This window comes from Gymnogyps californianus, chromosome 4, assembly GCF_018139145.2.
Source record: "Gymnogyps californianus isolate 813 chromosome 4, ASM1813914v2, whole genome shotgun sequence".
NCBI classification, from domain to species: Eukaryota; Metazoa; Chordata; class Aves; order Accipitriformes; family Cathartidae; genus Gymnogyps; species Gymnogyps californianus.
In genome coordinates this window covers 76054933-76082242 of record NC_059474.1, presented here as the reverse complement: position 1 = coordinate 76082242, position 27310 = coordinate 76054933, and positions in this window count along the sequence as shown.

Here is a 27310-nt window from a genome sequence, read left to right as displayed (position 1 = left end):
TACAAATACATGAACAATCATAGTTTTGCTAAACTGGAGCCTGACTCTATGTACTGTTCTACATTGCCCAGCAATACCCACAGAAGGTAAGTAAAAATGCTTCTTCCACACCCTCTTAAAAGTTGAAAAGTTACTGATAATCATCATCGTGCATGTGATGTCCCTCTCCTTAATATCACTGATCTCTCACTATTGTCTTACAAGTCAGATCACAGAGGTCATACTTCAGGTTGAAGCTAAAGGCCAGACCATATACCCTGTAAAAATGCCCCCCCCCCCATCACCCCACAAGCCTCAAAACAGTGCTGTCTGCATCATAAATTGCCAGTATGCTTTCATTAAGCTCATTATGTCTAAATGATATTCAGTTGATCAATAATCACACTAGAGCCATTGCAGTTGCAGCCTCTGGTTTATTACATACAAACACAAACTAATCACCAACCTAATATAAGCAGATCTCAAACAATGCACTAACATTTCCCTGCCTGTGCTTTGATCTCACCTCTGCCACTATGTACATCCAGTTTAATCATACATTTACAATGAAGGTTTTCAAAATAAAGAGAGGATATGTGACCATATCCTGTGGGGCATGGAAATTACACCAGTAAAGAAGCATGGCTCAAGTCCAAGGAGCTATGATGGTCTACATAATGAACAATGCATTTTCATTCCAAAACATCCCTTCTATTTATTTCAATAGAAAGGAAAGAAAGGAAAATGATATCAAGAAATCCAACATACCTGGCACCATTGTCTAACTGTTTGTTTGAGAAACAACACAACACAGAGGATTTTTCAAAACCATACCTCTGAGATGACTGGAAAGAGACAGAAGACTTATGCTTGGAATTCCTTACCACAAAAACCATGCATTTCTGCAGGGGAAATAGAAGACCAACATGACAAGACTGTGACAAAGTCACAGAAAATTGACATTACCTGACTCTTGGCTTCAGGAAAGCTCCAAAGCAAAAAGATATCCTGTGGAAAAGGAAAGTACACAAAAACTTCGAAAATTTCCTATCATTGGCAAAAGTATTCTTTAACCAAGGGTATCAAGATAATTTTGAAAGAATGAGTGTGAGCAGTATTTTGCAGGGTAACACCGCTGCTCTCTGCTCTTTTTGGATGTGTTGTCAGACTTCAGCAAAGAGAGGCAACAGCCAGTTTGGGGATCGCTCCAGTCTATTAACTGCTCTACGATTTTAGTACTACAGCAACACTTTGTGGTCACTTAGCAGCTGTACGCAACATTATTTTCTTTGTACACAATCTTTTTCAAGATTGACAGGTTTAGCTGGGCTGAGAGATTATACAAAAAGATGCTTATCCTCCCATGTAACAGCAACACATAATGGAGAAAAATAAAAATACACATTTAAAGAGAGCAACATCCTAATTTGGATTCGTCTACTGAAACAGAAAAAATGCAGCAATGTGACTGAAAATACAACCTGCAAATGTCTGGCTACAACTATTGGCTCCCTTTTGTGCCTTTGAAGGTGAAATTCCAGCCTGAGATCTGTTTAAGACTGCCTTCCCAGTTAATACCTCCAGCATCACAATCTTGCAACAGATTGCTCAGTACTTTAAACAGGCACAGCGAAGTCAGGGAAAAATATACAGAACATTAACATGCCTTGGGCTACAAGGTCATGCACCATTTATAAAGTTATGAAAACTGTTGGCTGTTCCACCTCTGCTGAGAAGCTTCACAGTAAGCAGGAGGGACACAGAGTCATTAGCAGTGACGACTAATTTGAATGAACCGTTTTTATGCTAAGGAAATTGCCTGAAGCTTTGGTGAGAGAGTTTATTCTCAGACATTCATGTTTGGGAAGTGAGAAATGCCCAAACACAAAACAGAGAATCCAAGGGGAAGCAGGGGACCTGTAAGTCAGGAAAGGCTCTCACAAAGCTTAATGCAGGAGAGAAGTGAGATTTCATTGGTGCTAAGACAGTATGCTGACCCAACCAAAGCCAGTGAAGGCAACCTGAGCTGGGAAGTCTTCTTCACAGCATTCTGACCTTTCATTCCTGGTCCCTGCCAGATTTCAATGAAAACGTGCATGACAAATAAAAACACTGAAAGCTATACAACTACTCTGGAAATTCATCATCATCCAACACTAATTTATACTTAAAAGCTGTGGTGAAAATGGAGAAATATCAGCCATCACCAGAATCAGCACTGACCTCCCCTACCAAAACGGAACTATTACAGGCACCATTCAAAGCTTTAGGACTATAATCAGCCTTCTGTTGAATCAAAGCAATTTCTCCAAGGTAAAAAGGCTGTGCAATGGCAATTAGAGTACAACACAGCCAAAAGCAGGATTTTCAGTTCAGTTTTGCAACACACTAACTTCAAAGTGGTGCCCTACTGCTCGTTTAGAGAAAGAAAAATAACTGCAATAAGACTGAAGCCACATTAAGAAGTCTAGAAATCCTAAAAGAAATTGATAACTTTACACTTGTTGGCAATTTACCGAAGTCAAATGCCCTGCCTGCATTGGTAGAATCTGTGTTAGTTCTGTTTAGTCAACACCTTCTGAATTTGGAGGTACTTAATGTGTTCTACCTAGGTTACTTTAGTTAGGCTTTTACTCCACAAGGCACTGTACTTTCCACAAGTTAAGAGAGCATTCACATTTCCAATGGTAGGTAAAGCCATTTGAGCCTTATCACCCTTGGAAGTTCTATAATCTTATTAGCTTTAAAATTAAAACAATAAAACCATACATTTGCATAATCCACAACTAATCACTCACATTACTTATTGGTGACGTCACTAAACACTGTAAATACAGCACATGTAAGTACAGATACTAATATTGATTGCATGTGTCCTACTCACTAAAAGTAACTGCCCTGTCTATAAACTGTCTGGCAAATAGTTTACTCCCCCATAAAAGTTATGGTTTTAATTCAGAGACATTTTACTGCCCACTCCATTTCTCCATCTAATCATGACTCTAAAGACTGCATCAAAAATTCATGCAATTTGATTCAACTGAAAGAGGGTTAAACTCACAGACTTGGGATACACACACACAAGCTACTATGTAAGCTGCTCAGTGAAAATTGATCATACACATGTTTTTACCCCATGCAAAATGCAGTTGTTTAAAAGAGCAAACCTTGCAAAGGAGAAGAGGTACAGTACCTCTTACACAGTTCACAGTACAGAACAGCTCCTGCTGTAGCTAACCAGGCAATAACTTGTTCACGGAGCTATTCCCTGAATTTGAACAGGCCTCCAGCAGGTAAGATGCCAGGTAATACTACCACAAGCACACGTAGTATTTCTTGAGACAAGGATGCTTAAGCTCCACAAGAAAATCCAGCAGTCTACATCCTCTCAGACTGTAAGATCATGCACAAGCAAAATACATGCTTTGAAACACATTCTAGGATGTGTATCTATCTGACATTCTCCTGTGCTGCAATTAACTGTTCACTGAAGTCTGCAGTCTATAGCCTGAGGCCTTTTGGAAGTGAAGTTATGAGACTTAAACAATGCACTAGATCGCACACCATCAACATCATGTTCTGTTAAATAAAGCTGAGAGAAGAGAGCTGCTCTGGTGCAAGGCCAAGCATATTCAGTTACTGGTTACATTCATTACATGGCAGGAAGGACCCCTTGCCACAAACAGGTCCCGTGAAGCTAGCTCCAGGAAATATCCAAGGAAAGTTTCACAGCACAAAACCTCAAAAGGTAAAGAAAATAAGACAGGAACAAAGTTATTTTTGGAAGCATACATCACCGACACAGGTTAGAAAAAAGAAGCCATTACTTCATCACGGCCCAGCAAACACAGGAAAGAAACAGTTAAGACCCAAATGAGAAAGTCTGAATGTATATGAAAGAGCTAACTTAGAGAAGTGTGTAGCAGATGGGCTAAAATCATAAATGCATTTTGTAGGAAAAGCAGTAAGAGCTCATGAAGCATGCTGTATGAAGAAGGACAGTAGTGATACCCTATAGCAGATTTGCCTAAAGCATACTTAAGTTATCCCTGGTGAATATACCAAGCAATTGGTTTGGCAACCACTGCAGCATCCTCTCCTGCTCTCCTTACAAATGGCAAAGTCTGGAATTCTACTGAACATTTCATTTTTTTCTAGTGACTTTTCACACTTCATATGACATTTCATAACCAACTTTGGGCATTCTTTCTACAGCTCCAAGAAACAGGTCATAATACGTTCAGCTTGGATTTAACTGCTTGACTTGGGTGACGTGTGCCGAGCCTGAAAATTGTGAAAGTAGAAAGAAAAATATCACAACGGAAAACACACTTCCATCCTTCTAATGCATTTCCTTCTTGGTATGACTTTTCTCTGCTTTCAGCCTGCATGACTTAGACAGTGATCTAAGATCTATTGCTAGCAGTTCTATGTACCTAATAACCCACATAGTACACGAGTGTACAATCCTATTTATATTAATCCAGAAATCACTTCACATTATTCAGGTCATTCTTTATGCTGCCTGGGGGTAGCTGAAATATACTTGATCCAGCAAAAGTTCTTTCAAGACAAAAGTTAGCCCTTCAAAATTGTTGGAAAAGTTTGAATTTTACTAGACTGATACATTGTATCATGTGACTGTGGCTTTTAAAAACAAACAAACAAGAAAACCTACACAAACAGGGCTGCCCTAGAAACAGATTTACCATCTCATGGAAGCACAGCCTTCCAAACAGACAAATCCAGGATTTTCAACTCAACTTCACTGAATCCACTGACAAACTCAAACAAGACTCATTTCAGAGAAATCAAAACAGATAGACTTGACTGACAGTCTCTGATGACAAGTACAGCTGTGAAGTTAAAACAAAAAAAGTCTTTATAAGCACACACAAGTTCAGCATCTAAATCCAAGCTAAGCTCCACCATGTAAATTGAACTAGAAATTCTAGAGAAAAACACACCTCTATGCATTAATGTGAAACATTTGCCTATCTTACCGAAACAGAGGTTACTAATCCTGTACAAAAACCAAGAACAGTATAGGTCAAGTCCAAGACAGATTGAAAATCTGAAAGAAAGTATTATTCATGTCATCTTGTGATGAATGCATTATAAACGTCATGGACTGGCAGGAAGGATGACAAAACATGCACTCTTGGCTGTCTAGACTGAGTTAGAGACTAACCATTCCCTTATACCCTAAGAATGAAATTTCCCAAGAGCATTGAAAAACACAGTTAATACTGTGTAATAAACTCATAATAAAAACTAATAGGCTCATTTCCAAATTTTGCCTTACTAGACCCTAGAAGAATAGAAGAATACTCCAAACCCCCATTGCAGCTGGATATGAGAAAATAGTGGGGGTTGAGGCTTCTCTTCATTCCCTCCAGTGACTTCAAGGCTTATAGATTAAGACACCATAGAACGAGTACCTCAGAATCACCCTGAAGTTCCTCTCCAACTCACAATCTGATACTTTACTAAAACTCTGGAAAATAAAGCGATCTAGCCATTACAGTTCCAGACAGTTTGAAGCATGAGGCTTTCATTTGCAAAAAACCAGAATATCTTCCACCTCAGAAGCCTTTCTGTTATTAAATTTACATTAGAGTCCCAGCCTCTACCAGTTAGCTTTCATGACTAAAAAAAAAAATATCACAGTTTGTTTGGTTCTTTTTCATGGGCATCATCAACATAAAGGTCTAAAGAAGAAATGAAAGTATTAGAAACCACCTAATACTCTCATCTTTTTTACTCTTTGTTTTCTGTAAACTAAGGAGTTCCCCATTGTAATTGCTCACTGTAACCTGACAGCTAGAAAACACCCAACTCCATCTTTATTAAATTTAAAATCTGGCTAAGAATATGCTTCCTTCAAGCACTGCTGAAGGGTAGAACTAATGTCCTGCTGCATTCTACGTGAGGAAGGCGAATGCCTGCCAAGCCCTGTTTAACATTCCTCTGCACCATCGCAGCGGCAGAAATGCAGCACTGCACAGAATTTACGAGGAGGATTTCCCCTATTTCAGTAGCTGGCACCAGAGCCTGGGCCTAGCCTCGCTAATGACTGCTCCACCGAGCAGCTCCAGTCAAAATTCTGAAGTCAGACTGCAGCGAGTGAGTATAAGTCACATACAAGATCTATAGGCTATATATTATTACTCCTCCTCCTCACTCTGTGATAACAAGGGCATCACTGTTCAAAAGTTTTAAAAAAAAAAAATCACACTAAGTCCAAGGCAAGATATCCAACTTTTCTTCACTATGATCTGAGGAACGCACAGCGGTCAAGGGTGTTCTCTGTCAGAAGCTGATGTCTAATCGAGCTGTTTGTAGCACCACAGAAAGCTTCTCCTTAAAGAAACTGATAGGCAAGTGAAAAATGGCTGCCAGCCATCAGCACTTACAATTTCTATTAGAATCACACAGCACACAGTTGTTTTGTATTTTAGAGGATGAATGAATACCTTCATTAAATGAACCTAGGAAATAAGTTCTAATGCTAAAATTGTTTATAGACTGCGTATAATGAAGATCAGATCTGTTCAAAAAGGAGGAAAAAAAAAAATCAAGATTACACGCTTGGGGTGGAGGGGTGCCACAGGGAAAAAAAATCAAATGAGTTTTTTGGTTTCTTTTAAATCAAATTTGAATGGATGCCCTCTTTTTCCAGAGGATTTACCTCTTACTCCCCAAAAGAAAATTTCCTCATCTCTCAGCAGCACAAAGAAAATATATTAGCATTTTAATGGTGCTGAAGTGATTGACTTCAGACTCTTTAGTTACTGGACTCTACATTAAAATCATCTGAACTGTTTAATCTGAGCCCCAAACCAGCTTTACCAGGCTCATTTGCATTGCATTGTTTCCAGCCCACACATCCAAGGGCTGCACAGCCTCCCCAGCAGGCCATGGAGACTGAAACCCACAACCCTATTGAGAAGAAAGCTAAAATTAATCTGGCTCCATGAATGCTCACATGTCACAATCATGAATCAAACCCAGTCTTTCAACAGGTACCTCTACCTGAGTATTCACAGGCTTTTCCTAACTGGAGAAAATTACATGATCATGTTTTGGGTCTCTTGGCAAGTGTAGGTATTCATTACCAATAGCAGAAATGCTATCAGGAATTACCTTTGATGGCTAAATCAGCACTCTGGATCACTAAAATATATTGACTTCCTTCACAGCTGCTGAAGTTCGGTCAGAAAGTTTTGCTCAGGAAACACTACACAGCTACATAATCATCCTTTCTTCATCAGATCACAAACTAGGTAGCTCCTTCTTGCATGGGTCTCTGAAAATGCTCTCTAAAGCTAGAGCTTTATTTTCTGCCATATAAAGCAATTCACTGCACTGCCATCACACTTGGCCTTCTGTCCTGATGCCACTGAGCTCACTGTAAAGTTTTATTCATAAAGCCAAAAGGGCTTCATCCACAGTTATAGGTTTGAAATGTATGTATACAAAATGGCAGTCATCTAGCTTATTTTGTTGCTGATTAATTTGTCTTACTCCGTATAAAATATTACACATACCTTTTTTCAATTTCTTCTGTATACACATCTATCTCAAATGACCATGTATAGCTCTTTCTTGCTATGCACCAAAGTCCTTCTTCCCTGCTATTCTCCCATTTATGAAGTAATCTTTATCTTCATTCTCCTTCTGAAGCAGTTCAGCAGGAACTCTCCCCCTTTCCCTCTCCCACTTCCAACAGTTACCGCTAAGAGATTTCTCCAGCACTTAGAAGTATTACCATCACTTAGACAGTACATCATGACCAAACTTAAAATGCAAAAAGAATTAAAAGCCAAGAATGTTAATTATCTGGCCATCTGTATTTGTCTGTAGAACAAGTGTGGTAAGGAAAACAGTAAGAGTAGCAACTCTTAGTACGGGGAAAAAAAAACAAAAACCTGTTAAATTGCAAACCAAAAAGGTAGATCCTATATCCTATCAAAAAGGTAGGCCAAATCTAGTCAGGTACAAACTTCTCCACTTCAGGGAAATTGCTCCTGCACCCACGAGATCATAACTTGGCTCAAGCAGCATTTTCACCATCACAGAAACCATCACCACCACAAAAAGAGTCCAATGTAAATTTAGCCTGATTATTTTAAGGTTGAAATTGGTTCTCATTAGAGAGCTAGGAGTCACGTTCTGTAGAGAGATTTGTATTTTACAAGACCATTTGACAAACTCAGAGAACCAGAAAAGTTTTCAGGCACAGATGAAAAGACTCTGACCTCTCACACTTGTCTGCTTTTTCTAGTTTTATCACCCAAACTACTACCTCCGCCTGCAAACCTGGCCTCCTGACCTACACATCTAGGTATTTTTTACATTCACTTAAACCTACATAGATTGAATAGACTTCAAATCTAGACTTGGATAATGAAGGAGGATTAGCCCAAGCACGTAATTTAGCCACCAATTTCATCATTTCTGAAGCTGGCCTTCTTCTAACTTAAGCATTAAAAGTAACTAATATATAATAATTGCTTAATAAATAAGCAGGATTTTATCAAACTTTTCATGTAGCAGTCTACATAGCATATAAAAGCATTAGAGCCACAAAAACTTACACACTAACAAGGTTTTGTTTATAGCATTAGGCACTAATGACCTTAGGAAGCAGCTATAAAAAAGGAGAACCTGCAGTTTAGACTTAGGTGTGTAATGTACTCGCCTTGTTTTTGTCCCTTTATCAATCCCTTTAACAAAACTCAAACTTGAACCTTACTGTAAATAGTTACACACATGCTTCAAGTAACATATATTTTGTAGAAATCGGTCTAATCACAGGCAGAAAGCTAAGTACGTTGCAGAACGAGGCCTACAGGAGTCAAGTAAATAAACCTAAAAACACCAATATAGATGATGCCTCTTAAAAACAGAAAATTTGGATCCCAAAACAGTGTCTAGCAAAAGAAAACACTCCACATCACTAGTTAATATAAAGGCCACATCACAAGGAAAATTGGGACAGTATTTATTATCATTTATTTTACCAAACTGATTTACTATACGTGCATTGTACAAACAACTTATTTAACTGTTATAACTTAGCTTTTGTTTCAAGTTTCAGCTGTTGCAGTTCAGATTCTTGTCCTGGGTTCTTCTTTAAACCCTCCCATGTTCTTTATCAGAGATAATTTTGTTAGCTAAGAAATAGAATTGTAATTTGAAAGCTTGATAGCAAAAGTATCATTTCCTGTAATGCAAGACATGACTTAACCATTAACACACAAGTAAAATACCTAAATCATTTGGACGTTGTGTCATGAAAGGAATAGATATGCTCTTGGCTCCTCAACCAAGTCCTAATAACTTTCTTGGCAAATAAGCAGTGATCAATTTGTCAAAATTAGTTGTTCCTAAAATGCAATGACACTAAACATTTTATCTCACTGCCAGTGAGGACTGACATTTTGAATCTTAAATCAAATGCTACAGCAGACCTAAAAAGTACATTTTCCCTACAAAAGTACACTCCAAACACCTGCCATTAGATCATATGCTGTTCACTATCTCACAGCCAAGGCCTTCACTCAGTCCCACCTCACCTTGCTTTCTTCTAGTGTTTACAATACAGAGAATTTGTTTATAGTTCATGTTTCTCAGAAACAGCCATTAAAGTAAATATACAACAACTCCTGTTTCACAGGTGTGGTATGATCCCTTGCAGGATTTGAATTATTCCTGTGCTAACTGGAGTCCTGTGCTCAGCAAACTGGGTATCTTCTTAAGGACCGAGATGCTGAATAACTAACTGCCAAGCAGCACAACTGGTGCCGTCCTTGGATAGCCATGGGTGCTGTTCCAAAGGGAATTTTAGGAACGGTTACAGGCAAAGTTGGTAACCCATCATAAATATTACTGTATTATGAGCTAGCAGCCTATAAATCCCTTCTCAGTGGCATATCCCTATGGGAAAGGGCATGCAAGCTTCCATATGGTGGTGATATATCATGCGATTTTTTTAAAAGGCATACTAGAACTCGGACTTATTTACTGTTCTCTCTCTTCGTAGCTGTAAACAAAGAAAAGCTTAAAAGGTTACATTCCTTCCTACTCCTTACTATGTTATTTAAACCAAACCGAAAGTTTAGCCACATAAACGTCTGTCATCTGTACTTAATTCTTGGTACTTTCTCTTTCTTCTTCTTCAGAAAATTAAATACCCAGATGTGTCTGACTAAATAAAAGGGGGGCTGAATCATCTCATTTTTCTGCCAAAGTAGCAGAAATAATGATAGCTAAGAGTAAGGGGAGAATCTTAAAAAACAAAACAACTACAAAGAAGTTAAGCATGCTGAACACTGACCATATCCTAACTAGGCTTCCTCTATCTGCCACCACACATAACAAAGCACAAAATAAACTAAAATACCATTTACTTTTGGTTTAATTCGTAAAAGCATTAATTCATAAAAGAATTCAAAGGACATCAGCCAATTTGTACAAATCGTATCTAGGAAAAGACACATGTAAAAAGCTGTTTGAATACGTGCTAAGGAACAAAATCAAATTATTCAAATTTTCTTTTTACTTTTTTCCCCAGCTCTCTAATACAGTCACAAAGATTCAAAAGAAAAATGGCAGATTCCATTAATAAGCAAACCAAATAATGGGACATATTCAATCTCCCCTTCTTGCCACTTCCTTTCTTCGAAGTAAACCATTTGTTCTTTAATTTATTATTCCCTCTTAACTTGATATGGTGAGCAAAAGGTAGCAGTCTACTAGAACAACAGGAGACACAAGAATTGTAGGAAAATTCAGGTTGGAAGGTACCTCAGGAGGTCTCTAATCCAACCTCCTGTTCAAAGCAGGGTCAGCTCTGAGGTCAGACCAGGTTGATCCAGCCAAGTCCCGAAAACCCCCAAGGATGAAGACTCTCCGAGCAGCCTGTTCTGCTGCCTGACTGTCCTCAGGATGAAAAAGTTGTTCCTTATACCCAGTCTGAACCTCTCATTTCAATTTATGCCTGTTTATGCCACTGTAAAAAGTCTGGCTCCATCTCCCCAATAACCTCCTTGTATGTACTAGAAGGTTGCCTCAAAGCTGTCTCTTTTCCATGCAGAAGGCGGCAGCTCCCTCAGTCTCTCCTAACAAAGCAAGTGTTTCCACTGCCTGGTCATTTCAGTGGGCCTCTGCTGGCTCCCACTTATTAATGGCTTTCTCATATTGCTCAAAACTGGACATAGTATTCTAGATGTGGTCTAACAAGTGGCTAACACAGCTTCAGCCCCCCTTGTCTGCTACCAGGGCATCATAACCATTCTGCAGTTAGACGTGCAGGTGAAGAGCCTGCCTTCTCTTGCCAGAAGTCACATGCTTCCAGGCTCCCTCATTTACCTCACATGAGACCTCAGTCTCCAGCTGCCCCTCCTTCTGCACAATTTGGGGGTTGAGGCTCTCTTTGCTGAAGGGTCTCTGTGAAGGCCCCATCAAGCTCTTTTTATCATCCCTGATGCTGCACAGTTTGCTCACCCACTCCTGCAGCTCCTTAACTTGCCAACACAGCTTCTCACCCAGCACACACCTCCTACCTCTCCCCTGCTCCAGCCCCAGGATGAGGCAGCAGGCATCTCTGCTGCCCCAGACCTGGAAAGATGCCTCCTCCCTTGGAAGCCTGGTCTGAGTAGAAGCCCCTATCATGCCAAGGGCAGGTGCTCCAGTTGGCGCCGCGGACTTTGCTCTGGGGCAGGTAACGCACAGCACAGTGCCCTACCTGTGCAAGCCACTGCTTCCGAGAGCTGCTGCTGGGGACCCGCGGGGCAGCCACACAGCTCTCCCCTCACACCCGCTGAAGTGGGTGAAGGACAGCCAGAGAACGAACCTGCGGCGCGAGCCGCAAGCACCGACGGCAGCTGGGACCCGAGCAGCGCCCCGGGCCCCTGCCCCACCAACCGCCCACAGCCCCCGCGTCCCGGCGCTCCCCGGGGAGCGGGCAGACGGCCAACCAACCTGCAACCCAGCGCCGGCCGCCTGGGAGCAAGGCTCCCCCGCCCGCCCGAATCGAACGAACCCTTCCCACCAGTGCACGAGACCGCCCGGCCCGACCAACGGCCACTCACCTCGCGCGCGCCACAGCTGCCGCTCGCCGGAGCACGCGCCCGCCTCAACGGCCGCCGGCCAGCAACGCCACGCGCCCGCCTCAACGACCGCCGGCCAGCAACCGCCGCGCTCGTGCTCACCGCCACCGCCGCACGCGCCGGCCGCTCCGCCCCCTTTCGGCGGCGACGCTCCGCCCCCACCCGTCGCGTCGTGTCCCGTCTCGCGAGAGTTGGAGCTCCCCCCGCCCACCTGGGCAGTGGCGGGGTGGTGTGGCGGTTGTGCTGCTGCCCGGGCCTCTGCACCGCTGCCCAGCAAAGCCCGTAACCGCGGCCCGCCGCCACCGCTGGCCCCGGGCCGCCTGAGCACGCAGGTCAGGCGGGTCAGAGCTGGGGGTCGAGCCTAGGCTGGACCCTCGCTGACAAGGCCCCGGCCCCGCAGCGGCGGGAGGAGCGGGGCCGGGCCCTGAGTGTCCGCAGCGCTGGTCAGAAGTGCGGCCATGAGCTGCCAAGTAGGCAGAGGTGAGGCCAGCCCAAGTCAGAGGGCCAGGACGCGGCTCAGGATCAGAGGGGTGCGAGGCCACTCACAGACACTGCTGTGGCGCAGCTGGAGCGCGGCACAGGGAGGGATCAAGGGCGCGCAGCTCTGCTCCTCCGCAAAGGAGCTGGGAGCCACACCTGAGCCGTCTTCCAGTTCTATATTCTCAACGGCTCTTACTGGAGAACTGGCCTTCAGCACAGAGAGCTAAAGTCTTGCAGAGGAAGGAGGACAAGAACATTTCAGGACACTTTTCACCCCCCTCTATCCTCCTGCCATGTTTTCCACAGGAAAGAGCGCCTGACATACAGGCGAGAAGAGTCGCAGCACGTTGCAGCCAGCCTCTTGAATTGGAAAACTGAGTCTTCTGCTAGATCATACCTGGAGGCACAACCAGACAGACTGTGTGACCTTCCTGAACACGCATATACTGACATCTAGCCTGACATCTTTAAGTTGCAGAATTTACTAGACAGAAACTCTGCTTTAGCATAAATACCACCCATCCTTCTACTGCAAGGGAATTGCGTGCTGACAACATTGAGTCTAGACATACAGATGAGGCATTTTGCCCTTACTGACTTTAAAGCTTTATCTCATTTTTTCAGACCACTTTTTAAACACCTTGAACATTTTACAGTAACAAAACTGCATGTTTCTAAATTTCAGTTTCAGAGGTCAGTCTGAATAGATTTGTTTGTTCTTACCCAGCTCCAAGTGAGTCTTTAGCCCACTAACACAAAAAGGTGGCTTACAGATACCGTAAGAATATTTCAAGTGAAGAAATCCTTCATCTGAACCCAGATGAGAATAATAAAAAGGGGTAATAAAATCAATGCAAGGTATTTAATGTATCATCACTCTGTCAGAGCAGGGATTAATTTGGCTAAAGGGGGAAACGGTACCAAATGAGAGCTTTGATTTGGTTTGCATAGAGTGCTGTGTCTCTGGAGAAGACGGAAGGAAAGAGCAGAACTTGATCCCATGCTCTTTGGGCACGTAGGAGCCAACTGTTCATTCTACTCCTCCTTTCGAATGAATTAGGACCTTAATGTGAGGAGAAAACACAGTTCATATGAGCAGCTGGCCGGAGTGACACACAAATCAAGGCTGTCATGGCTCCATTGACATGAAAAGAATATCCCTGAGAGCTGTGGTTCCTTTTTATATGAAGGGAAAAGAGGAGTGTAACAATAGCCCTTAATTAGGTGCAGATAGAAATTTGCTTGGTTTTCTTTTCCATCCCTGGAGGTACAAGGCAATAGACTTCAGCCAATGAGTTTATTTTTGTCTCACTCAGATAGGGTGGTTTGAGGTGAGACTGGACTTTTTAAGTTAGCGGTCTTGGACTATGAGATTGTGCAAGGAATGTTAATTTTGAAGAGGCTGTAGAAGAAATTTTTGAAGACAAGAAAGAATGGGAAGTCCAAGGACCCTGACTCTCAAGCTCTAGCAATTCGTGGAGGGCAGGGAGGATGACGCGTGGCTATCTATTCCTTTACTCTGCCAGAAGTTACCATCCCCACCACAGAAGTGGCAGAACAGGTGGTACGTCTGCTCCTCAGCTGAAGCAGTTCAGGCTGTCGTCTTAATGCAGTTGCCATCAGCTCCGGTTTACGTTGCTATGTAAGACTGAAGTACAGCAGCAGAAAGCTCTGATTCACAATCCCTGTTGGAGTTAACTGCAGTGACTAAAGAGATGGCCTCCCCCACTTCTCCTCAGCCAATGCTCACAGGAATCATGAATTGGAGTCCAGGGGGGAATAGATTAGGAAAAAGAAGGCAAGAAGTAGGGAAGAAGAAAGAGAATAAAGAAGTGAGGGCAGGAAAGGAAAGAGCACTAGATGACAGAGGAAGAGTTATTAGCATGCCAAAAAAAAAAAGGGATAGGAATTTGTTAGGGTGTTTCTCAAAAGCCTAAATTTAGAGGCAGTAGGGAGACAAGGCACCTCACATCTATTAATACCTCGGAGTTATTGATTACCTTCAGGCTTGATTTCAGAAAGAGCTAGTAACAAGCTGTGTGAATCAATTACAATTATGGGATTCTATAAAATATGGGCAGAAAACTAAGTGAAAAAGTTTCCATCTGGGATTTGGATATTCCAAGCTCCAGGATGAAGCGGGTTACACCCTAAAGAGTTAATGACGTCAGTATGGAGAAGGTTATTACCTGTCTGTATGGGCAACTAAGAAGTCTCCAAGTGATGCAGAAGAGAAATTAGCACCTCCAAAGCATAAGGCAGCAAGCAATGTCTTGGTAGGAAGAAAGGCAAAAACCCTTCTTGCTTGAGTTAATGAACGATAAATCAGCAGGTCGGGGGGGAAATCTTTCAGTTGAAATGATTCAAAAGGTGAATAGGGACCAAACACGGAAAAGGAATCCGTCAGCTTCAGGCTCCGTTCAGTGAATGTAACCTGAAGACATAAAGACTTAGTGAACACCAGAGACCTTGGTTATAAATGCTGCCAGGCATTTGCCAACTTGTCAGTTGAGTCATATGGAGTAAAGGAAACCATCAGATCTGAATTAAGTGCTGCTTAGGGAGTGTGTGGGTTGGTTTTTTTTTTATTCCTCTTCTGTTCATATGTATCTACAAGTTTGCATATGTGCCATCTGTTCAGGATTTGTAAATAAATACTTACTTTTAGCTTAACTTTTGTTAGGAGTTATTCCAGGGAGGGCTGAGCCCTAAGGCGTTCCTTTCCTTGGGTATGGCCATCCTGAAAAACTGCGCCTTAGATATCTGCGAGGTGACCACCAGGCCCTGCGTGCTCCCATACACGCACATGGTTCTGCGTCTGCGTGCGACAGACTCTGCTTGAGAGCTGGCAAGAGGAGCTTATATGGAAAATGTGTCTTTGGGTGACCACTGGCGGCCAGGAGAGCTCTTGGGCATGTGGCAAGACAATGACTCTGTATTTCAGGGGTCTCATGGGACATGAAATGGCAATAGAAATTGAAACGACGTTGTGAAGAGGGGAGAGACTTATACCATGTGCCGCAGCACAATGTAAAAACTCTCCGTGTCTTGACGATGCCAGAAGTCGGCCTCAAGCTGAAATAGTCCAAAGAAATAGAACTAGCCTTTCTGCAGCACAGCAGATGAAATTAAAGGCCAGAAAGGAGAAAACAGGAGGCAGCTAAAAATGCAGATAATAAAGAAGCCAAACAGGCATCACAAGAAGCAGAGCACAGGAGGTGAATGGGACTGACAACCGCAGTCAGTTGGCTGAGATGAAAGGACATAACCAGCAGCATAGGAGCAGCTTTCCAAATCACACAGCCTGTAATTCACACTGCAAAGACGGATCCTTCTGACAGTTTGTGCAGCATCCACAAAGTAGCAAAAAACTGTTAGGTATCTGTTTTATTCTTCTAGCTGAAAGGAAGAAACTTTGTCCATTTTCCACAGCGTAGACCAGGCAGTGTATCAAATTACACTCCGGTTAAACATATTTTACTAAGAAAATTTTTAATTATTGCAGCAATGAACAGCCAGCAATGCCAGAGCTCCAAAGAGCAGAACAGTTTAAGTCTTCTATAGAAACATTTGCTACATGGCATACCTGTGCCAAGAAGAGGATTGAGATCTTATGTGGTGGGAGATGAGGCAATTATTGTTCTCATTAAATTAGTTTGGGCCAGGGTATCCCAAATCCTCAGGAAACAGGGGATGATGACATGTTCAGCACTAATCTCTCAGGAGATTAGTGAATAAGAGACTAAGAGAAACTTCAGCATCAGCAGATAGGCAAGGGAGGGGGTAGTGAAATAGTTCCCACATGCAGTTCCCATCCCTTAAGCTCTCCATAGAAAATATCCATAGTAGTACCTTGGAGTACTACAACTCTTGAGTACAGCAAGAATGTGAAGTCATTGTGCCACATGTTGTGCTATGCCACCTGTTCAGTCAGCAGAGTTAGTGTGAGGCAGGCAATCAGCTGCTGTGACTGGAGAGGACATTACAGCAAGGAACATGTTGTATCAAGCTGCTGGGGAAGTGGAAACCCCTGTACTGGTGGTAAGAACAGTTCTCCACTGGGAAGGTAAAGAGGGCCAGGAGGGGTAGGTAAAGAAGCAACAAAATTTCCATTAGAAGAAAAGAAAAAGCCACACAGAAAGAAATCAGAGTAACAGAAACAGAAACCAAGTAGTGGGGAACTAAGCCTGGAAAATGGAAAAATGAAAAAAAAAAAAGAAAGTTTGAAAAAAGATAGCTTGTCACCTTGAGTGCTCTGAGTGAGGTAGTCTGGGTCCTGCATAGTCAGTACTACAGGGGAGCCAGTAAGCCCACATCTGGGGTGGGGAGGAAGAGATGGGATTCTGCCAGAGAAGCCATGTTTGCCAGTAGCCCGCCTCGGTGGCGGGGTCATTCATTTGAGCGCAGCCTGGATCTGAGCAGTTGTTTCTGTTGCTGCTGTGCTCTCTGCAGCCTTGAGAAATTACACTCGCATAGCGTCACCTAAGGAAGTGGCAAGAGTCAGTGTGAACCAGCACGTGGTTCCTAGCTTAGCTGGTTTCGTTGGACCTAGATAAGGTCTTTGAAGTATATTCCCATTTTTCCAGCAATGGTAGTTTGCTCTTGCAGCAGCCACATTGGCTCTACTCAGAAAGCGCAGGTCTGCTTGCCCCATGCTGCATGCGAGCAACTCAGTTGCTTCCAGGTGACCCCTACAGTCATTGTCAGTATCGCTCTCCTTAAGCTAACCAGCCAGCCCCACACTTTTATGTCTCTTGAGTGTTTTATAAAGTTAATCTACAAGCTGGATAAATCACCACTAAGAGTCAGCTGTAGTAAGAACTGAATGCTCACCTACCACCTCGTGCACACATCTTCAGAATATGAGTGTTGGCAGGAAGTGGCTATTCTCTTTCTTCTCTTAGTTGCTGAATGGTATAACACAGTCTTGTTTCCCGTCCAAAAAGTGTCTTTTGTTCTGACAGTGAATTTATATAGACCAAATAGTGACACTTTTGTACAGGAGAGTCTTAACATTTGGATAGTTCAGGGGCATGGCTGGAAAAATACAATTCCTGCTCAGTAAGCATTAGCCTTTTTCCACTTCTTTCCTTCCTAAAATTTATGGTCACTTCTATCCACCTTTCATCTGCTCAAGGAAGAAAAAAAAAAAAAATTAAGGAAAGAGCCTTTTCTTATGTTCTTCACTTAAACAAAACCAGGCTTTCACATTCAAAGATTCATACCCTACTACCAAGATAATAGGTGAGATACGAGTCCAAAAGTCCCCCTACTGTGTGCTTAGCATTCATGGGTGGTCGAAGCTGTAACTGAGCTACCTCACCATGGTGCAGCAAGAATTCAGAGATTTATTTTATGCAATTGGCATTCTATTTATACTCTTTGGTCCACTGTATCTCGGAGCGCATTACAGAGTATTTAATCACAATATGCTGTACCTTCAGCACAGTTCCACCACAGTCATTTAGCACATGAAGGGGGAAGGAGAGGGGAGGAGATGAGAGAAAAAGAAAAAGAGGTGGTTTGATTTTGTAAAATTTAATTCTCGCCTGATTAAAAACCAGTTAAATATTCTGATCAGTTTTCCTCCTAAATCCTGTCAAAATCTTCTCACTCATTGCACCTCTTCTCCTCAGCATCTCAATTCATTTTGTCTTGACCTTCTGAAAGATAACCCTTGCTTTCTAATACCCAAGTTGTTTACCCATGACATAAATTCTCCACTAATCTCACTTTCTCTTAACTGCCTAAAAGCTTCATAACGGCCCTTGCAATTCTAAACTGCTGCAGCTCAACTGTCTTCTTGGCTCACAGGCTGTATTGCTGCACCTTTGGAATGTTCGGTAGCTCTACTCTTAGTCATCAAATGGAAATACTTCTTTATACCTTCCATGTTGTGCACAACTCTGTGCATATTAGACTTCCCTCTTATAACACCCCAATCTTTTCCCACTCTTCTCTAGTAATGCCCACGTCTCCAGTTCTCTCAGAGTTTCTTTCTCCCATTCTTCTCTTCTTGTTTGCTCTGTGGCTAGGCCTGTCTAGCTAGCAACCACACAGTCCCGCTACATAAAGACCTGTTCTCTCTTCATGCAAACCTTAACTCCTGGAAAACACCACATTAAAGTATTAAAAAATATCCATGGTAGCTTCCTGTGCAATCTATCTTTCTGTTTTGGTCTGTAACCTAAACTGCAGCTCTCCAGAACAGGTAAAGCTTTCCTGTCAGTGCCTCATAGCATGCCAAGTACATTGTCAGTACTTGACAAATAATTGCTGCCTCCACAGAATATTCTTCCTGCCCGATTGCTGATCACTGAGAACTGCCTAGCCCCAGGAATTCAGCCCAGCAGCTAACCAGCAAAGTCCGGAAAAAGCAAATAAGCATTTTGAGGAAAGCTCATCTCTCTCTCAGCTGCTTCTGGAACCAGAAGCAAAGACAAAAACAAAGGAAAAAAAAACATTAAAGTAACTGCAACCAGCCTAAAATCCTCATTCCTTCCACTCCTTACCGTAGCAAGTAAGAAGTATGGTAGCTTGGCCTCCCCTCCAGTTAGCTTGGCCTCTCTTCCAAACCGTGGGTGTGGGCTCAAGGGCGAAGAAATATGTAGGCTACAAACCTGTAGTGGTGGTTTATTTAGTGCATTTCCATCAGGGCACTTCAGCTTTTCTCCTTTTTTTTATAGGAATATTTTTTCATTTAACAGTACCAAACATAATGGCAAATGAATGGCTGATCAGGCACATAAAAACTTATAAAAGCCAAAATTAGGAGAATAAAAAAACCAGCTATTGACACACACACAAGAGATTTGAGATCATCAAGGAACAAAGTCCATTATTGCTAATCACTTGGTGCAAATACACTTTTACATGTGCAGAAACAATTTCATCTATATATATATATTTCTCTTGTAGGGGACAGATTTGTCCTTGTAGCACAAAAGAATGGTGTGCTGTGTTCTTTGTTTTGTGGCCTCTTAACAACATAAAAAAAAAAAGTAACACTTATTCTCAACTTTCAAGATTAAAAAGTTCTCTTCTGAGCTTCGACTGGGGCTTATGCAAGAGAGAAGTGCTCCTACCCATGCTCTATAATCACTACCAATTTTTCAAAAGGCTGGCTGTGTCCTACCCAGAGAGGAGCACGCTGATGATGGTTCATGCAGCATGAACCAAATGCCAAGACTTTTCAACACACTGACACATCAGATTCCCCTGAAGCTGATTAGAATTCAGAGCTCTACCCCTGCAAAGCTCCCTTTACCCTCCCTCTGGATTTGACACATGAGAAAGAGCGGACGATGCCAGAGCAGAGGTAGCAGGCCCAGAGAGCTGCAGAGGGAAGGGGCTGGCACAGCTGTGAAAGGGCAAGGAGGGTCAGGCACACAAAAAGCGTCGTTCACCTTGCTAGGTGTCCTTAAACTCCGTATTGTGTGGTAGAAGGGCAGGTTGCTTTCTTTCAGTCAACGGCTGGTGATGGTATGCAATCGCTGTAACGTACTTATATTCACAGCCATGTAACAACAAAAATATTCTATGAAGCCAAAAGTACACAGAAAACTGACTGTTTGAACAGTTCGTGTGGTTCCCCCAGTGAGAAGACCGTACATCTCAGGGACTATTCACCCTGCCTGCTGTTTGGCCACACCATGGGCAGCTCCAACACATGCAGTTAATGTCAAGAAGATTACTAGCACAAATGCTGCTTCCTTCTTGCTTGCTTTTCTGCTTGACTTGCTTGTTACAGTGCACATCAACAGATTTAAGGAGAACCTTCTCACTCAGTTTATTCCCCATCACAATCATCATCACCATTATTGTAATTACATCACCACCAAATGAAAGAAATTTTTTTAAGAAAGTGTTTTTCTGGATAGAAAAAATTATCTTAATTCAGCAGCACCCTGACTTGGTTATTATTGCACAACAGTCAATAAAAAGATACCTTTATGGACTTCAAAAACATCACCAACTGGAAGTATCCCAAGTAAACATAAGTTGAGACCACTCACAAGCCCTTATGGTTTACAGAGTAAAGGGCAGTCAAAGCATTAAATCCATCTTTTCATCTTGTTTATCCCAAAGAGAAAATTCAATATATATCTAACTCCTGTTCATTTCATTTTCTAATAAACAAGGAACTGATGCACTGACTGTAAGCTGGGAGGAAGGAGCATGCAGTGTTTCAAATGCAATGAAGCTTGAAAAGTTTAGTTTGGTGGAGATTGTTCCATACAACTGTATGTGGCTGAATTTTCCGAAAAATAACAAACAGCCAGTGAAATGAGTTTGTATTCAGATACACTTGGCTCAGCAGGCTGTGGTTTAGCCCCATAGGTAAGCTCAGATTTGACGTGGGTTAAAATAAAATAGTCCTTGGCGACCAGTCTTGGTAACTGAAATCTTACTCTTGGAGGACTGGTTAAGAGAGTCCGGATCCAATTCTTCCACAGTCACTGCAGCTGGAACAGAGCTGGTCTGTCAGTGCCCAGCTCCATCAATCCTACGTGTCTGATCTGTCTGAGTTTTGCTAAGAAAACAAAGTAAGGGAGCCCTGAGACGCACAGACATAACATAAATAAAAAAATACGTTCACGTTTCCAACTGTCCACACATTCTCAAGAAAGTTGCACCTATGTTATATTACTCAGCATGTGGTTTCAATTGTAACAACAATGCACATTTGTTCAACTGCATGCTGGCTGCTAACTACGCTACTAGCCGTGTTTAAATATGGCATGGCCTGTGACTGCCTTTCAGGGGTCAAGTGTCTGGCATGTGCTTGCTACGTTATGGTCGGTATAATCTTATAGATTACCCAAGCAGCAGACCCAAACTCTTTGATGTCATGAAGGCATATTTATATACAGTACGCATACACTGTGTATTTTTCGTAAGGTAGAAGGTCCAAGAAAGAGGTTACTGGGGAAAAAAGCAAGCAAGAAAAAAACCAATGGTATCTATCTAGGTCTTTCCATTCCCTTTGCATTAGATTTACTAAATTAAATAAATAATGATTTTACACTACTCTCGTAAAACTGAATTTAAGTATTTTTCACTCAATTTTACAAATGACTGCTCATGAAAGTCGCCTTGCCCTGCAGAACTGTTTGCACTGACTTGCACTTGCACTGACTATCACTGAGGAATTTTTTTAGAAATACTTGCTATCACCAAGTTTTCTGATAAAACAGTAACATTGGTGGTTTCCAGGTTTTTTATCCTCATGGATTTAGGATATTGCCAACATTTTCACTAATAGCTGCTGGATCTTTATAGTGGGAAGACAAAGAGCAGAAGTCAATAGACCTTACTGAAAAGGTATACCCAATGTACAACTTCAGTGTAGAATTTAGCAAGAGAGGAGGACTGCATCACCAGCCTGCTAGGAAAAGAATTTAACCCATGTTTTCCAGGTGTGCTCTACTCCTATCTTATGCCATTACAGGCCTTCCCTAAGCTAGGTAATGCTTTCTAATGAAGTTTCTCCAGACACTTCATTATAAACATCCATTTAACTTACATGTAATTTTTTCCAACTCGTGTTTTGAATGAAATCTTGCTGCTATGCATTTGTCTTCAAAAATCTCTTGACCTCACATTTTGGAACAGGGACCTGAAATTAAACAATGGCATAACCAACATATGTGACAGTATGATTAAAAACAGCACTATAATGCCTGCTCAGAAAAGGACCAAATTAAAGCTCTGCCATCTCCCTCAACTGTGACATTTCCTAACATTTAAATGCTCAAAGTTGTAATCTTTACAATGTTATAATCTTTATAATGTAAAAAACTTAATTTTACAGGGGCAAGGAAGAGAGGGTTATTTACAGAGCTAAACAGTGTGAACTAGTAGTTCAGGACACTTTTTTCAACCCTTTCAGTCCCGAAAACAACCTCTGAACGTATCCTTCTCCGATTGATGCATCACAAAAAGTCAGCGTGGAAAAAGTTCTTAACGCAATTAGAATTTCAATGAATGAAGCCATTAAAAGTTTCATAGAAAGAAAGAAAAAACCAAACCTACTTAAAGATTTTATGCCCATCTCTATTGTAAAATACTCCATGCTGTTCTTCCTACCTCGCAGGCTTTCGGGCCTCATATGGCCGCCACAGTGGAGCCACACTTTACAACCACACCCCTAGCTCTCCTGGTGCCAGTTAAGGAGCTGCATGGAGATGGTCACACAAATGATGATCAAGGGGCTCTGTTTATATTTAGACTTAGGCCAGACGTTTCCAGTGAAAGCCCCAGAAAAGAAGGATAGGTTTAAAGGTTTATTCACTGCTGAAGAACGTTCTCTTTGTAAAAAAGAGGGGTTTTTTCTTCAAGAGCCTTGAATCTAGAGCCCAAATGGAACATGAGCTCTTATTTTGCTAACATTTCTGTACTCTTGAGATGTAAGAGTATAAACTTGAATCATGATGAAGTACAAACTGTACCAACACGTGAGACTTTAAAAAAAACAAACAACAAAAACACACCCCAGGATTTTCTTACTGCTAGATTTCTCTTAGTTTTACTCCATTTGTCTTTTCTACCTCAACCTGTCTTCTAGCAAGAACCCTTTCAGTCTCTGAAAGCTTACAGTTCTCCTGGAGGGTGGGGGGCTAGAAGGGGGGGAAGGACCAAGATGAAGGTTCGTTATTAATGCAAGCATATCCTCTGGTTGAGATTACGTATTACAGATAAACCCTCCGAGCGATGGACAGCTAGTACATGCATATGGTGGGTGTTATTGTCATCTTCTCAGATAACTGATGATAACAGGGCACTCAGATTGCTCTTGCACTGAGTGAAGTGGCTGGTGGCAGGCTTAATATCCATCCACGGTGAAAAATTAATGACTAGCGATTATAGGAATCTAACTCTTTCTGTTATTCATATTGCTTTAACAGATGAAAAGAGTAGATATAAACTAACAGGTCTTGGCATGTCCAGCAATACTGTCGTTCAGCCAAGCAGACAGAGTTTTAAATAGCCCAGAGCTCTGTCCGTGTTTTTTTTTTCTTTCTAGGTGGCTCATTACACACCACAGCCAGGCACTGCTGCATCTGAGTTTAAACAGGAGCTGTGGCACACTCAGCGTTTCTGAAAGTCAGGCTTGTTTTTAAGTACTCAAAAAAAGGATTGAGGAGCTGTAGTTTGGGCCAGTTTTTCAATCCTGACTTAAATATCTATACAGACAAACAAAAGGGAAACAATGGGAAAATCTTCTGGAGAATTGTGTTATTGCTTTTGAAGTTTGAAGGGAGATCAATGGCACAAGCACCTCAGGATGTGGTTCTGCATTACACATCTTTCAAGTGGCAAAGCCATTTTAAGACGCTTCCACCTCCAGGTATGCCAAGACACTCAAGAGATTACTGCTTCCTTAGCTGTAGCAATTCAAGTTGGTTTATGACTGGCTAAGATGCGAGGTAACATGCTTTTGGGTTTATTCTTTTTCTGTCTTTTAAACCACATTATTTCAAAGATGAGGATATGGGTGGGAAATGGCAATAGCTTAAGCCAACACAAGACAGTACTGCTTTCCCAGTGGGTAGTCTACTCATGTGACTCCTACCATATGCCCACATGCCCACTGTCGCTCTTGCATTTTCACCAACAACAGTAACTCCACCAAAAAAAAAAAAAATCTGCAACAACAAGCAGTTTTCAGACACCCAGTGGCTCATGCTGCAGTCCCAGTCACTAGTCCTAACCCATTGTATGGGCAGCAGGGAGGATGAGGACAGCTAAGGGACTCAGAGGTGGTGAAGTTACTCCTTTGGACGGCAAAACATTTTTAGCTTGGCTTAAACTGATCGTACATCTTCCGAGGACTGAAGTCCAGTTGGCAAAATTGAGGGGGCACATACTACCAGCAAGACACAGAAATGAGTCAACAGGGGCAGGGACTCTGAAAGCAGCTCTACCCTCAGTGAGTTTTTAATGTGGAGTCTCAGCCTCGCTGAGGAAGCCCCATTTATGGGGACATGCCCTGACAAAGAATAAAGACTGACATTTGCTAATCTCAGAGGATCAGACTATTTGGGCCATCCAGCCAAGACAGCAGAGTAATAGCTCTACATTTCATTGTCCAGGCAGTTACATTTCATTGTCCAGGCAGTTACAGAGGTTTGTGTGGGTTTGGTTTTTGTCTTTTCACTTCCTGAGTAGTAAATTAGGAGTGATCATTCTCGACAAACAGAAAGTGCATGAAAATTAAATCCATCTGCTTCTAACAAAATAAGGAATAAGAGAATGGATCCAACAGAATATTTCATTTGCTAAATACCACTTATACCCAGCACTGGTACCCTTCCAGTGAAACTCTGGTTCAGAGCAGTGGCTCAAGCAAACCCAACTGCCTTCCTGCTACGAAATGCCCATGCCCAGGCTGGCCGGCCAGAGGATCTTTTTTCCTTGATCAGGCCCCAGCTGACCAGTTGCAGTTTGCAGCATATGCTTGCAGTTTGCATGTGTCACATGGACCTTTCAATTCTCCTCTCAATGAAGAGCCAGACAGATCATAAATTTATTGATTCAAGCCAAATTACATTTCTCCAAATGAGAAATTTGCTATGATTTAGCTTTTAAACTGTAGCACTGCTCTAGATACAAGTGATACTGCATCAGCTCATTTAAAACCATACCTACATTAACAACTCCTAAATATAGTGTGCATCCCCATCTTTTCCTCTGGATTTTTCTCACCTTTATTCTCTGTTGGTAAAAATACGATTTTCTGGCTGCACAGTACATGAGGTGTTTGTTCGATAGCCTCAGCTGATGGTGCAGCATCCTACATTTATGTTAGTGCAGTGTCTTTCTTCCACAAGTAATAAAGACAAATCTTCTCACTTTTAGGGTCTCTGCTATTGAATTTCAATTGTTTTTTAAAATGTCACTGCTAATTTAGAAATGGCAGAGCAGGTACACAATCTGCCTGCTTGGTGCCTCCATTTCCCTTTAGTAAATTAAGAATTATACGGCCTCAAGAGGATTTGCAAAACAGCAGTTTTATATTTACTGTGACCCTCATGGCAACATCCAACAATAGTTGTCCCTGTCTTTGTCATGTGAGCCTCTAGATTAGATCAAGCATTCCTGATAATTTAATCAAGTGTCTTAACTACCTCTACTCTGACTGTGGACCATAACTATCCCCATAACCCCTCGCTGCTGTGACTTCCTGAGGCTTTATTTCATAAAGATAATCTGAATTAGCCCAGAGATCTGTTAATGAGCCTGCTGAGCACACAAAACATGTAAAAGTTACATTTTTCATTAATGATCATTTGGGGCACGATTGATTTTTCCACTTGAAAAACTACAAGACAACCATTTCCTCCTATCTTCTGGGAAGAAATACTACAATTTCATAGCCTTTTAAGCTTAAAGCCTATCAGATGAGATAGTAAGTAATTACAGAGTATTTGAGCATCCTTCCTCTGAAAGGAGACGACGACAATCTGTGAGAGCAAAAATATATTTTATTTGAATAAAACTTATCACAGGTAATGAAACTTCACTTAGGTCATAATCTACTATTTCAGAGAGAATGCTCAGTGTGTTTAAATACTGAATTAAGAACTCATCTTGAATAAAAGCTGAAACAACTCCACTATTTCTAATAATACAGTACTGTTCTGTACTAAATACCATGGTATCGTAATATGCACAGATTTTTTTCACCTGTAATTAGGAAACTTTCTTAATTCCATATTTCATTGTTGACAGGGATCCTTTTACAGTATTTGATTTTTCACCATGTTTATTTTTGTAGAAATGGTACTTCAACTACTAGAATTGTTTAAAACCGTGGCGTTTTTTCCTTTGTTGAAAATTGTAAGGAAATAAAAGCAATCCTTTCAGAAGTGCTGTTCTCACAATAACCAGGGGGGATATTTTAGGTTTATCAACGCACTTTTTAGAATTCTTTAAGTCACATCCCTAAAGGTTTTCTTATGTTTTTCATATAGTTCATAAAAACTTTTTCTCCAGATATGTGTTCATAGATAAAATTTGGTTGGTTTCAGTCTAAAAGTATAAACCATCAACAAACAATGCAATACTAATGTTTGACATTAAACTACCGTTCTGGTATACTATTTTCACTGACATGTGCTCTGTATATTTTTTTTAACTACTTTTAAGATTCATTGTCTATTTCTCTAATCGGGATCAAACAACTGTTCTCTAGATAGGGGGAGGAGTGACTATGTGGCAATGCTCAAGTGCTAACTCTGCTTGCTCTCCATGTCTCTAAAAAGTTAAAAATAGTCATAAAATACCTATTACTGCTCAGCCTTTCAGACAAATGTCTAAAAGGCTGCACCACCTTATTACCAGTAGGAACAGATGTTTGAGAAGGTTTCTGTCAAATAGATTTGAAGAGATTTAAAACTTAGCTGTTGCTTTATAGTTTTCTAGGCACATAGTTGGAGGTTGACATTTGACAGAGTTGCAATTCCTAAATTTTGCATTTATGACATTTTTAAGCACCTGCACGTGAAGCTGTCTCATCTGGGCAACTGAAAATCTTTTTATGCTCACAGACACAAATTCTGAAAGTAGGCACATATTCATGACATGTAAGAACACAGCACTGAGTCCCACCTGATGATGCATTTTTTTTCCTACCATAGAAAACTTCCACCAGTCTTTCTGGGCAAAATAGCAGAGAAGATTACTAACTGCTCAAAAAGAACGTAGTAGCACCCAGGCAGTCTTTAGTGCAT